The 14590-nt window shown below is 38.5% G+C and overlaps 1 protein-coding gene and 1 pseudogene across 4 annotated transcripts in view; one reads left to right on the forward strand and one right to left on the reverse strand.

Moving 5' to 3' along the window:
- The window catches only part of GSK3B (glycogen synthase kinase 3 beta), a 269829-nt gene that overhangs the window by 62875 nt on the left and 192364 nt on the right, over positions 1-14590 (forward strand). The gene's annotated exons all lie outside the window — the stretch shown is intronic.
- LOC106996795 (presenilin-associated rhomboid-like protein, mitochondrial pseudogene) lies at positions 2236-3391 on the reverse strand (annotated as a pseudogene).

Genomic DNA, 14590 nt, shown 5'->3' on the forward strand with positions numbered 1-14590 from the left:
ACATTTCAATATGTAGTCCTTAAAATCTGTTATGCATTTCAGAATGTTTTGATTCAAACTTTGCTACTTTTAAGTGTTCAGTAGCTTCATGTAGTGACTAGGGCAACATAAATAGAGACATTAAGTGTTAATCCAGAGGGAGGAGTAATCACTGTAGTCTGAAATGATTAGGAAAAGTCACAGAAATTGAGTTATTTTGCTCATTCATTCATTTACTGATTTCAGTCATTTATCCAACAAATATTTGAGCTCTTACTGTTTATTTAAAAAACTAGCAAAAACTGCAGATATGTCTTATCTCCTCATGGACAGTGCATTAAAGAGCTAAGTATGTACTTACTTAGGGCTGGTTGCTTAAGAAGTAGTGGAAGGAGTATAGGCTTAGATTTAAATATTCCCAGTGAAACAGAGGATGATGGTAACTGCATTGTGGGATTGGTGGGAGTAAGTAAAATCGGTATGTCACATGCCTAACACTGTGCTGCTTGTTAAATGTTTTCTCCTTCTCTTTTCCTACTTCACCCTCTGTCCCTCTGCTTCCTTGTTGAATACATGAGGTGGGCCATGGGAAAAAAGGCTTAGGAAGTAGCAGAGTCCTGGCTACCCAAGGACTTGAGAATGAGTTCTTACCCTCCTTTCTTATCCTCAGCCTTCTTTCACGGGCCTTCTTTCCATGGCCTTGCTTCCTGGACCCAGATTCAAGTTTGTATTATTAGTTCTAAAGCCTATTAACCAGTATTAAAGGGGTTTTGGTGGGCTAATTTAGGAATGTAATTATTGTTTTTTCTAGAGATTTCTATGTTTCATTCCATACAACTATTTTATTAATGAAAATTTGAAATGCTATCTGCTAAATTAGTTTGCATCTTACTCAGATAATAATGTGTTTTAGAAATATTTCAAGAAGTGTTGATATAAAAATTATTTTATACCTTTTTTGAAATTCCAGACCTACCATTGAATACTTAGCACTTTGGTCCATGTAATTTTTACATTGTGCGATATCTTTGAATTTTAACATACTCTTTTACAATAAGACTTATTAGGTCTAGTTACATTATGTTTGAGACAATAATAGATGAGTTTGTTGGGAACAGTTATTATAGTGTATTGAACAGAGTTTGTTAGGAAAAGTTTTTATAGTGTATTGAACACTGGATTTAGATTGGGCAGATCTTGATTTTTCCATTCGTTAGCTGTGTGGTTGTGAGTAAGTACATTTGTTCACTGGTTTTTGATTCATACAGAAGATACAGTTTGACTAATATGGTCAGGGCATGATTGTGTGTTTACTTATTTAAAAATTGTGATTAAGTGCTTTGAAGGAAAAGAACTGGTTACTGTGAATATAATAACAGGTGAAAACTACTTTAGATTGGATTGTCCTAGAGAAGGCGTCTCTGAAGAAGTGAGGTTTAAGCTGAGACATAAAGGATAAAAAGGAAGGGATTAGGGATGGGGATGGTAAAAGAATATTGTAAGGAAAGGGAACATTATGTGAAAAAGTCCTGAGGTGGCAAAATGCTTTGTGTATTCAATAAATGGAAAGAAGCCTAGTGTGACCGAAGGGTTGTGAGCAAGGGAAGAATGGCATGATATCAGAATGAAACTAGATCTTACAGGGTTTTGTAAAAGATGCTGAAGCCTTTAAGGAGTTTTAATCAGGGAAATGAGACACAAGTGTAACTCCAAAGTGGGAAGTTGAATATAGGAGTCTCTAAAGGTTGAAAGGGTAGTCAGGTCTACAGAAATACATATGAGAACCAACAGCTCTCAAATGGTAACAATTTGGATAAATACCATGTATTTAAAGATCTGGGAATGCATAAGCTAATCTGGGGAGAGTATGGAGACAGAAGATAGAGAATGGGAGTCTAGGACCAAGCCTAGAAGAACCCCAACATTTAGAAGCTGGTAGGGAAGGAACTAGCCTAGGAGGACCTCAAGTGAGCAGAGTTTTTTTGGATGACCGAGAAAGTATAATGGTTCTGAAATGGCAATAGGGAATAAGGAGGATGTGATTTTTTTTCCCAACTAGATATAAACCTTTTTTTCACAACTTTGTCATAATTCACCTTCTAAAAGACAGACTGGGGGACACAGCTGAAAACACTGGGAGGCCAGATGCTGATGTCTTTCAAGCCAGAGCATAGCTGTGGTCACTCTAGGGCCAATGTGCTCCTATGGTTCTCAGGCGTCACGGACCAGATGCACCTATACTGTCCAATCCCAGTTTTACTTAGAGCCACCTCCTTTTCTGGGGGCCATCCATCCTCATTTCATGCTAGATTTTTACTAGAGGCTCCCTGTTCTTCCACAACAGTTTATGACCATAAGTAACATACCATATTCCAAGGAGAGTTCCCCAGGATGCACTGCATGATCAAAACATTTCCATCCCGTGATCATTCCTGCTGTATCCATGGCCATAATGACTTTTAAGGCATTCGCTGCTGTGAATGTGAACATCTGAAGGGAAATAATGGCAAGCCTCCCTTCTGGGATCTTAGTGCAGACAGCTGCAAGGACCATCATGATGGTGCCAGATGCACCAAGTGATGGTCCCTATCTTCCTGTGGCAACTTTACACACATAACTGATACAATTGGAAATAACACCTGCAGATAATAACACTGCTCTTGACCCAGAATGCTCACTGTGCTGGAGGCGAAGCTCCACAAAACATAGATATTTGCTGCCGTGTGAAATAAGGAGAAATAACTGAATGTTGACAGCAACACTGGAAAAGAAAGAACTTTTGAGGCTGGATTAGATGTGAAATATCTGATCACTGTCTGCTGCAGAGATGGTACTCTCTATCAACAGAATACGACGACATTTGTTTGCACCTGTGATAATCTGTCACAGTTTACTGGCCATCGCTTAGGTGACTCCACCACTTGTTATTCTCCTTTCTGAAGTCTCCTTTTTGTGGTCTTATGCTATCCCAACCATCAACTTTTATATCATCAAAATAACTCTGGACCCTGAATTTTGGTGATTCATATTGCCAAATAGCAGCTGATCCAAATGCACAGCCTGTAAACCCAACAGTAAAAAATAAAGGTTTTATGAGAGTCCCTATAGGATACAGAGAAGGATAAAAGGCTGTTTCTTCCACAGGAGGAATCAAAGCACTTCTCTTGTATGCTTCAACACTTGTGCCTATGTCTGATCTTTGAGGCTCAGCTTTCCTGGGTGCTTTTCTGAATCTACCTTTTTGCTGAAGAAGTCAAACCTGTGTCTGAGCAGCCGTGGCGGGGGCAGGGCCATAGTGAGTTCCTTGCAGCTGCAGCTGCTCACTGGCGGAGACCATGTCTGGTCGCTGCCCCAGCCTGTCTCTGCCCAGCCTCACCATGCCATCTTCCCAACCTCTGCCCCACCATGGCCTGCAAGGACATGGTTTTGAGACGTGTGGAGGAACTGAATAACATCAGCCTCTGTGGGATTTATTAAAGTAGCATATTTGGGGGAGTTATGTTTTCCATAAGGCTAGAAAGTGGAGTTTGCTGATCACAGAAGAGGTAGAGTTGAGGAGTTGATTCAGATGAGAGGGATGTGTGGAGTAGTAGGGGCGTGACAGTTAACAGCAAATGAGAGAGGCTAGTATTTCTGGTGGAGACTTAGGTAAACAAGGATATGAGGTGTTGATAGATTTAGGCCTTTTAATCTCTTGTAGGCTAGACGGATCTATGGCCTTAGTGGCATAGTCTGGAAAGTTTCAAATAGTTTGTTGGGTAAGGGCCAAGTTTCTCATGAGGTAAATCTGCCTCAGCAGGTTCTAGTTATGGTATGATGAGGCTCCAGGCTGGTCTCTTCATTTCTTTTATCTATTAAATAGTAATAATACCTCATTAATTGTTATTTAAATGGACAGTCACATAGTAGTTAATTAAGTAGTTAAAGTTGAGTCTAAATAAACATACAGCCTTTTACGAAATCTTTTAAACATACATCCCAGTAAGTCGTGCTCTAGCCAACTTATTCTCTTGTCACTCTTTTGTGTACTGAATATAACAATGCCTAATTGAAGAATAAACGTTGACTATGAATGAGGCACTCAATTCATCTCTTTGCTGATTACACTCAATTTTAGAACTAAGGATAAATTATTCAAGAAATAGTTGCTGATTTTTTAGCTCGAAGTGTTCTGTAAGCATACTTGGATTTTTTTTTAGAACCCAGTGACAGTAATACTTCTTTGGAGAGAATATCTTTGAATATCTTTTTAGAACTTCAAGCAAATTTATCTTTAAAACATTTTATATGCTCAGTGTAGATAATTTGGAAATTACAGAGAGATACAAAAAAGAAAATAAAAATTTGCCTGTATTCTCACTATCTAGAGAAAACTCCTGTTTACTTTTTGGTGTGTTTGTGTAGCATTTGTTTTCAAAATTGGAATCACAATATATAGCAATTTGTAGCTATATACTCTGCCTTTTTATGTAATCTTGTGTCATGAATATTTTCCTAAACCATTAAATATTCTTGGAAAATGTAATTTTAATGAGTACATAATATTCTGTTCATTGTGAGTGTATCGTAGTTTACCTTATGATTCTCTGCTATTGGACATCTGGATTGGCTCTAATTTATTGATGTGGTAAATAATGCCTTAATGAATATCTTTGTAAATCAATTATTTTCTTCCATTTTCTTTTTACTTTCTTTTGCCGTATTCCTAGAAAGGGAAGTACTGGGTAAAAGAATAGGGCTTCATTTTTGTTGCTCCTGCTTTTTTTTTTTTTTTTTTCCTGAGACGGAGTCTCGTTCTGTCACCCAGGCTGGAGTGCTGTGGCGTGATCTTGGCTCACTGCGACCTCCGCCTCCTAGGTTCAAGTGATTCTCCTGCCTCAGCCTCCCAAGTAGCTGGGATTACTGGTGTGCACCACCACACCTGACTACTTTTTTGATATTTTTAGTAGAGACGGGGCTTCACCATGTTGGCCACACTGTTCTCAAACTCCTGACCTCAAGTGGTCCGCCTGCCTCGGCCTCCCAAAGTGCTGGGATCATAGGCGTGAGCCACTGTGCCTGCCTTTTTTTTTTTTTTTTTTTTTTTTGGAGATAGAGTCTTGCCCTGTGGCCCAGACTGGATTGCAATGGCGCGATCTCAGCTCACTGCAACCTCCGCCTCCTGGGTTCAAGTGATTCTCCTGCCTCAGCCTCCTGAGTAGCTGGGATTACAGGTGCCTGCCATGACGCCTGGCTAATTTTTTGTCCCGCTGCTTTTAAGGAAAATTATACTTCAAGATTTCATATTTAAAAATCAATGTGGGTCAGGCTCGGTGGCTCACGCCTGTAATCCCAGCACTTTGGGAGGCCGAGGTGGGTGGATCACTCGAGGTCAGGAGTTTGAGACCAGTGTGACTAACATGGTGAAGGCCCATCTCTACTAAAAATACAAAAATTAGCCAGATGTGGTGGTGCATGTCTGTAATCCCAGCTACTTGAGAGGCTGAGGCATAAGAATCACTTGAACCCGGGAGGTGGAGGTTGCAGTGGGTCTAGATGGCACTACAGCACTCTAACCTGGGCAACAGAGTGAGACTCTGTCTCAAAAAAACCAACAAACAAAAAAAAATGTGTGTGTGTGTGTGTGTGTGTGTGTGTGTGTATTTGGCGGTATAGCATTGCTTATTCCTCTGTTTCCAGCAGTGGTTTATTTTAGCATTGCTTATTTCTCTGTTTCCAGCAGTGGTTTATTTTTGTGTGGATTTGCAGACCCCCTTGCAGTAATAAATCCTTACAGGTTCTCTTTGGCTTGTACGTTGAGAACAACTTCTATAGATTATAAACTACCCCACTTCTCTCCCGTATCCTTTGTTTCACTGCTCTTGCTTCAGCAGATGCCTTACAAGTAACTCTTCCTCCTTTATTGTTTTTTCCTAACATCCCTTGCTTGATATTTGGGGAAAATTTTAAGGCTTTTAAAAAATCATATTTGAGAGCGCCTAGTTTATTGTATCCCTTGTTAACACCTTGAGTGTTTATTTTTTAATATTTGCTGATTTGTGAGATGAAATATGATAGGTATATTTGGGGGTAGGAGGAATGTCTGAAATAAATTCTTTCTTCCCAACTTATGATTTAATAAGAGCTGGAAGGGGAAAAGTAAGGTGTAAAACCCAGTGTTTGACATTTTTATCCTCTTAATCTGGCTACCGTCCAACGTACTTTCAGAGCTGAAGGGGCTCTAAATTTCGTATTTATTCAGTCCTTTCAGTTTACAGATAGGGAAACTAAGCCCTAAAAAGGACATTCCTTGACTTCCTCAAGGTCATAAGCCAAACAGTGTTAGAAGTTTGGCCTGTTTTTTCATAACTTAGTGTGTTGGTTTTTCTACAAACATCTTCTGCGTCTCTGCACCATGTGTTCCCCAGCCTGCCTTTCAGGTTGACTAACTTTTAGGTGACTATGTTTTTTTCTGTTTGGAGGCCTGGTAGACTCTTTTTTATCCTTCAGTTTAACCACAGTACTTTGATCATCCTGAGTCAGTTCTTGCATACATTGTACCTTTTTGCCCTGCAGATAGTGCTCTCAATTTCAAGGAAAGCTTCAAGGAAATTTTCTATTCATGTGTGGCATCTACTTTTGGAACAATAATTATCCTTATGTTGGATCATCTTTGTTCTTCACATTTATCATCTTCTCCAGAATTACTTTAATCTGTTAAGTGATTCCCTCTGCATTCACTATTATGATTTCCTTTCTTCCCTGCAATTAATTTTTCACTATGTTTTTTTCTGTTCTTTGCTGTTTCTAGTTTATTAGATCTCTGATGTTTTGTTCTGCTAAGAACAGACAGAACTGTTGTAGGTTAAAAAACAGCCCTCCAGAAGAGATCTGTCACCCAGGCTTATTGCAACTTCTGCTTCCTGGGTTCAAGTAATTCCCATGCCTCAACCTCCCAAGTAGCTGGGATTACAGGCACCCGCCACCATGCCCAGGTAAATTTTTGTATTTTTAGTAGGGATGGCCAGGCTGGTCTCAAACTACTGGTGTCAAGTGATCCGCCCACCTCTGTCTCCCAAAGTACTGGGATTACAGACATCAGCCACCATGCCTGGCCCCCAAAAGAATCTTACTATCCATTGGCAGTCACTCCCCATCTCCTGACATGCACTGCCTGCCTTAGACAACCAGGTAGATTAGTGAGTCTATCTTCATTCTATAGATTTGCTTATTCTGAACATTTCATATGAACAGGATCATACAATATGTAGTCTTGTGTGACTGTCCACTTATTTTCAATTTGTTAAACTTCTTCAAGATCTTTCTTTTTACATGCCTTCTGCCATTAATGTTATCTCTTCCCACCCCATTGCTTCCCTCCTCCCGCTACCCTCTCACACTTTTTAGAATTTCAGCTGAAATACTACTTTTTCGGAGGGACCTCCCCTAATGGGATTCTAGATACTCCATTATGGACTTAATTGTGCCCCACCATTCTCTTTTGTCTCTTTTCATTTATTATCTAATGGAGCAGTTATTTGTATAAATAATATCTGCTTCTCTCACGAGGTAGGGAGTTTGTTGTTGTTTTGATAAATACTTAGATGAACATATTCAGGCACTTTACCCAGTGGGAGGGGAAAGAGATTTTCAGAGAAGAGAGATGTGTGTACGTATGTTAACTATTAACATAGCAATGAAAATGTAAGCTGAAAAAATAGAAAATTAGTAGTTAATTAGGCTTTATGTATGTAGACTGGACAGGTACCATAAAGAATGTGTATTATACTCTCCCAGCAATATCATGAATCTGGAATTTTTTTTTTTTTTGGGACAGGGTCTTGCTCTGTTGCCCAGGCTGGAGTGCAGTAGTGGCTCCAGTAGTGGAGAGCATACATGACTCACTGTGGCCTTGACCTCCTGGGCTCAGGCACTTCTCCCATCTCAGCCTCCCACTGTTGTGTGCCACCATGACTGGCTAATTTAAAAAAAAAAAGTTTTTTTTGTTTTTGTAGTGACAGGATCTCGCTATATTGCCCAGGCTGGTCTTGAACTCCTGGGCTCAAACAGCAATCCTCCCACTTGGCCTCTCAAAGTGCTGGGATTATAGGTGTGAGCCATTAAAACCTAAGACTGTTTAGTGCCAGCTTAATTTTTGGAGTCCATTTATGTTGTTGGTTAGAATATTTGGAATATTTACCCTACCTGAAAAGTTGAATAAAACTGATATATTCTGTTTTAAATTTCAATTCAGCAGTTCAGTTTTTCAGGCTCATTTGTAAATAATGGTGCATATTGCCTACATGGGTCACAATTTATTTCAGGAAGGTGCTGCATCATCTGCCTTGATGGAGATCTTAATGAAATTGGCTGCTCTTGACCTCTGAGAGTCACCATTTCTTCATCTTTTCATGGTACCTGGATGGTCAGGTACACTGTTCTCTTCTCCGTTAGTGTTTGCTTTACTCTTTAGTGGATACTAGAGATACCTAGGACAAAGGTTTGTGACGAGGGTGTGTGTATGAGGGTCTTAAGATAAGGAAAACAGTATTTTTCTTCTTGATTAAATTTAGGGGGCATCATGAAATTTAAGTAACACCTTAAGGGTAATAGGTCAGATGGCTTTTTGTTGACATTATTGATCTATAAAGTTATTGCTAGCACTGTGTTTACCATATTAAGTATTAAAACCTTATATTCTGTGGGACTCTTCACATGGGTATATAGTTTCAGTTTTTATAATGGAAATTGGTGAGAAAAAAGGATGACTACAAATTTTTGTTTTGTAGTTAACTTTTATTACAGTTTCATCTAGGATGCATGAAAGTACATGGAACTTGGGAGCTGTGTTGGACATAATCTTGGAGGGACACAGCTCAGGAAAGTCTTCAGTGGAACCTTGGTCTTGTTACTTGCATATAGTCACATCAAACCTTTTAAAGTTTCTACTGATTTTTTTTTTTTTTAATGAGTATGTGTTAAATGCTTCTGCAGGTTGTAGAGGTATGGTATAAAGAAATTCACCAGCAGTCACAGCTAGCAGACTTGGGCTAGTCCTATCCTGGTATATCATTAAGTCAGGTAGTTAACAGTAGGAGATGACAAAGACCATTTTAAAAAGGGCAGTTAGGCATGTACATATTTCCCAAGGATGAAAGTTCTGTTTCAAGGGAAATTGTTTCCTACTTTAATGTCCTTATCTACTTTTGACACTGCAAATAATGAGTAAGCAGTGTGGGAGACACACTGCTTTGGCGTTGGATGTCTTAAGATGTTATTCCATGACCCACCAATAAGAGGATCAGTCTTATTTTATTTCTCAGGCAGTGGTAAAGGAACCGAGTCCCAATGGTAGACCCACTGTGAGTACAGGATTGTGTTATTCCAGTGGCTTTTATTTAATAGAGCCCAGTTAGCATCTCTTCTAGTAGAACTTTGTGGGGAGAAATGCTAAGTGGACTGCTTTGTGAATTGACCCACTTAATCTGACAGTACTCTTCCTCCTTGAGGAGGTGGACTTGGACATGCCCTATTTGAACGGCATTGCCAGGTTCTCTAAAGGCCGGTCTTTCTTTCTTTCATTTCTTTCTTTTCCCCTCTCTCTCTCTCTTTCTTTTGTGGGGAGAGGATTGGGAGATGTTAAGCAAGCTTTTAGAGGGAGGAAGATGAGGCAAATATAAATACCAATATGGATTTGATTATAAGTAACTGTGATCAGTTGGGACAATGTTATTTAATATATGCATATATTGACAATATTGTGGGTTTGGTTCCAGACCACCATGATAAAGCACATCACACAATTTTTTTTTGGTTTCTTAGTGCATATAAAAGTTATGATTACACTATACTGTAGTTTATTAAGTGCAGTAACATTATGTCTAAACAACCTTAATTAAAACATCCTTTATTGTTTAAAAATGCTAATAATCTGAGCCTTCAGTGAATAGTCATCTTTTTGCTGCTTAGTGTTGATGGCTGTTGACTGATCAGGGTGGTGGTTGCTGAAGGTTAGGGTGGCTGTGACAATTGTTTAAAATGAGACAACCATGAAGTTTGCTGGATTAATTGACTTCCTTTCACGAAAGATTTATCTGTAGTATGAGATACTGTTTGATAGCATTATATTTGTTTTAGTTTTTAAAAGAGATGGGTGTCTCACTGTGTTGTCCAGGCAGGACTCAAACTCTTAGGCTCAAGTGATCATCATACTTCTGCCTCCTGGTTAGCTGAGGCTACAGTAGCCAGCACCCCAGGCATTATAGCATTTTAGTAGAACTTTCAAAATTGGAATCAGTCCTCTCAAACCCTGCTGCTGCTTTATCAGCTGAGATTATATCCTAAATCCTTTGTTCTCATTTCTGCAGTAGTCACAGTGTGTTCATCAGGAGTACATTCCATCTCAAGAAACCACTATCTTTGCTCATTCATAAGAAGCAACTCCTCATCTGTTCAAGTTTGATCACAAGATTGCAGCAGTTCAGTCACATCTTCAGGCTCTGTTTCTAATTCTGGTTCTCTTGCTATTTCTACCACATCTGCACTGACTTCCTCCACTGAAATTTTGAACTCCTCAAAATCATCCAGGAGGATTGGTATCATCTTCCAAACTTGTGTTCCTGTTCCTATGAATCATGAATATTCTTAATGGCATATAGAAGTTGTTTAGTGTAGCCATCTTCATCAATGGTCTTAGCTAAATCTTCTGGATAACTTGCTGCAGCTTCTAAATCAGCACTTACTGCTTTTCTTTGTGCTTTTATGGTATGGAGAGGGCATCTTTCCTCTACTAGCTTCAAACTTGGCAGCTTCCTCACTTCTGTCGGCCTTCATAGAATTGAAGAGAGTTCTGGCCTCGCTCTGGGTTAGGCTTTGGCTTAAGGAAATGTTGAGGTTGGTTTGGTCGTCTGTCCAGACCACTCAGACCTTCTCTGTATCAGCAATAAGGCTATTTTACTTTCTTATCATTCATCTGTTCACTGGAGTAGCACTTTTAATTTCCTTCAAGAACATTTCCTTTGTATTCACAACTTGGTGGTTTGGCACAAGAAGCATAGCTTTCAGCCTGTCTGGGCATTTGACATATTTTCCTCATTAAGCTTAATTATTTCTAGCTTTTGATTTAAAGTGAGAGACAGGTGACTCTTCTCTCACTTGAACACTTAGAGGCCACTATAAGCTTATTAATTGGCCTGATTTCAATATCGTTGTGTCTGAAATAAGGAGCCCTGAGGAGAGGAAGGGAGATGAGGGAACAGCTGGTTGGTGGAGCAGTCAGAGCACACACAATATTAATCTGTTAAGTTTGCTTTCACTAATCACAGATCACCGTAATGAGTATAATAATAATGAAAAGTTTGAAGTACTGCAGAAATTACCAAAATGTGACACAGAGACATGAAGTGAGCACATGCTGTTGGAAAAGTGACACTGACAGACTTGGTTAACATGGGGCTGCTATAAACCTTCAATTTGTAAAAAAACATAATTTCTGCAACATGCAATAAAATGAGGTAAGCCTAGATATTTTTCTCTTAGGCATGTTCCTTGTCTTATTAACTATAAACTTAGCATCGTTACTAATGAAGTTGTAAACTAGAATTTAATCAGTATTTGAAAATGTATGGTATCCCTTGCAGAAATGGAGTTAATGGCAGAACTCGTAGTTATTACCTGCTATTTTATTTTCCATAGTTAATTTTAAGAGGTTCTTATAAAGTTGTTTGGAGATACTCTATCTTCACAACAGTTAAAATTGTAATATTTTAGGCATATCTCCTCCTCCTATTTTGTTATACGGAAAAGCTTTAGCTGATAAACAGATTGCATTCTAAAAGTTCATAAATTATTTTGGAACTTAGAAAGTATTTTTCCGTAGTAAGTTTTTTTTTTTTTTTTGAGACGGAGTCTTGCTCTGTAGCCCGGGCTGGAGTGCAGTGGCCAGATCTCAGCTCACTGCAAGCTCCGCCTCCCGGGTTTACGCCATTCTCCTGCCTCAGCCTCTGGAGTAGCTGGGACTACAGGTGCCCGCCACCTCGCCCGGCTAATTTTTTGTATTTTTAGTAGAGACGGGGTTTCACGGTGTTAGCCAGGATGGTCTCGATCTCCTGACCTCGTGATCCGCCCGTCTCGGCCTCCCAAAGTGCTGGGATTACAGGCTTGAGCCACCGCGCCCGGCCCGTAGTAAGTTTTGTAAATAAGTAAATACAAATAGGTTCCCAGGCTATCCTACAAAAGCCTAATGAAGCCATAGTTAGTTCAAATATCTATATACTTACAGTGACACATAATAGAAAATAATATGGCAAGAATAGTAGTTAAACAAAACCAAAACACTGTTAAGAACTAGTTTTGAAAAATTTTCTTGTATGTGATTGATAAAGGGATGTAATCAGAGGGAGGTCAGGCGTAGAGACTTGCAGGAGTCTGCCAGGCCTTTCTGTGTCCTTTCAGGTACTTTATAGGTTGATGGCATTTCTTTCTTTTGATATTGGTATACAGCAGAAATGCTATCTTTTTGCTTACCAGCTATGGTTAAGGTTGTATTTTAGGTCCTGAGTGGAATGAAAAAGTTAGAAAAGAATTAGTTTCCTTAGATAAAAAGATATGAAAGAACAATGGAAGATAGAGTAACCTAGGATGTGTGTTTGAAAAAGAAATTGTTTGAGATAGATTTCATTGACATACAAATAATGCAAGTTTAAGGGAATGGGGTAGAGTATAACATGTGAATGATTCCTGATGAAGGAGAGCAAAGATGTTGATAAAGTGTGTTGGGTTAGCAATCCTTATGCTGGTCAATAAGTGGTTTTGAATATCTTTGGAAGCTATTTAGAACTGGGAATGGGGAGTAGAATGCTACTTTGGTATTTTTATATGAACTGTTTCAGTATTGTTTTTTCATAACATGGTACAACAGCTCACCAAAAATATTTAAATAGCTTGATATACATTTGGAATGTTTTTTGATGTATTAAACTATTATTAAGAAAATATATTTTTTGAATGTATGAAAGGTGAAAGTAAAATACTGTACTTTAGGTAATTCAACAAATGCCTACAATTATTATGTGATGAGAGAGATTTGGTTTTTACATTCTTTTTTGTTTGTTTGTTTATTGATTAGAAAAACCATGCTTCCTTTTTCAGTCTCCAAAATGTTTCTTATTTAGAAGAAACCAGTGCAAAAAGAAAATCAGGAAATGTTCCTTCTATTCCTACAAAAGTAGCAGCTGTCGTTAGGCTATGTATTATTACTTAGTATTGTGATAAATCTGTTCAAGTGTTTAAATGTTTGCTATCTGTTCACTGATTTGATTTGCCTGAGGGGAATTTCTGGCGCTCTTTTTACTTGTTTTAGATGATTTGTCTCTCAGGTAGCTTCGTATATCAGCAAAATGACACAGTTTTATATTTAAAGTTATTTTTTGCAGTTTATATTAGAAGATGTAAAGACTTACTCAAAAGGTATGGTTATATTGGACTGAGTTATTTTTATGGATTTATTTTAGAATGTAAATTGTTCAACTCACTTTCACTTTTATAAGTATTGGAAAGTATACTAAACGTAGGAATTGGATGAGGCAATTTGGATGAGTACTATAAGACTATAGTATAGTTTTTAATACTATACAGTCTAAACTGCGGTGTTATACTAAACTATAGTTTTTAATACTATACAGTCATTGCTGTTATACATGGGGCATTGGTTCCAGGACCACTGGGCACGTCAAAATCTTTGCATACTCAAGTCCTGTAGTTGGCCCTATGGAACCACTGTATGTGGAAAGTTGGCCCTCTGTATATGTGGGTTTTACACCTTGCAAATACTGTACTTTTAATCTTTTAATCTGTGTATAAGTGGACCTGCGCAGTTCAAACCCATATTGTTCAGGGGTCACCTGTATATAACCTCGAGCAATTTTATTTACTTTTTGAGTCTCAGTTCCCTCCTCCCTGATTTAGTACTGGTTTTTCCTCCCTTGTAGGACTGTTGCTTAGCTCAAATGAGATAATGGGTCTAAGTGTGCTTTTAAACTGTAAAGTGCTTCACAAATTTATTTGTGATGATGAGTGATGACGGTTTGGTGATCATGATTGGTTCTAGGGAAGACTGTCAAATATATGAATTTTGTCTGCATTATCTTCTCAATCTGTTGAATTGACTTCTGTCTTTTAAGAGGGTGATGCAGGGTCCAAGGTCATCTCTGAGGTGGAAGTAGAGGTATTTATTTTGGTGACTTTTAGACTTTAGCTTCCAAAGTATAGTAGAAGCCTATAGAAATTTGTCACTTATAAATGAACAAATATTTTACAGACTGCTATCTGCATAGTCATAAAATGGGACTCCACTAGTGTGTGATAACCGTAAGTGTTGCCCTCATGGATTGGTTGTTAGTTGTTAAATTGTAATTGGTAAAGTATGTAGGACTGACAGAGTAAGCAGTAGTCTTCTGGGAGGAAACAAATCCCATCCTCTCTCCTCCCCTCCCTGCTGTTTCAATTCAACAGCAATTTTTAATTCAATAACCTCCACTTTAAAGTGATCAAAAATGTGTGTAGATTTGTATGCTGTGCTATGGAAAAAGCAGTTTAGATTAAGGAGTGCAGATGTCTTTGCATATTTCAGGAG

The sequence above is a fragment of the Macaca mulatta genome, chromosome 2, assembly GCF_049350105.2.
Source record: "Macaca mulatta isolate MMU2019108-1 chromosome 2, T2T-MMU8v2.0, whole genome shotgun sequence".
Lineage (NCBI taxonomy): Eukaryota > Metazoa > Chordata > Mammalia > Primates > Cercopithecidae > Macaca > Macaca mulatta.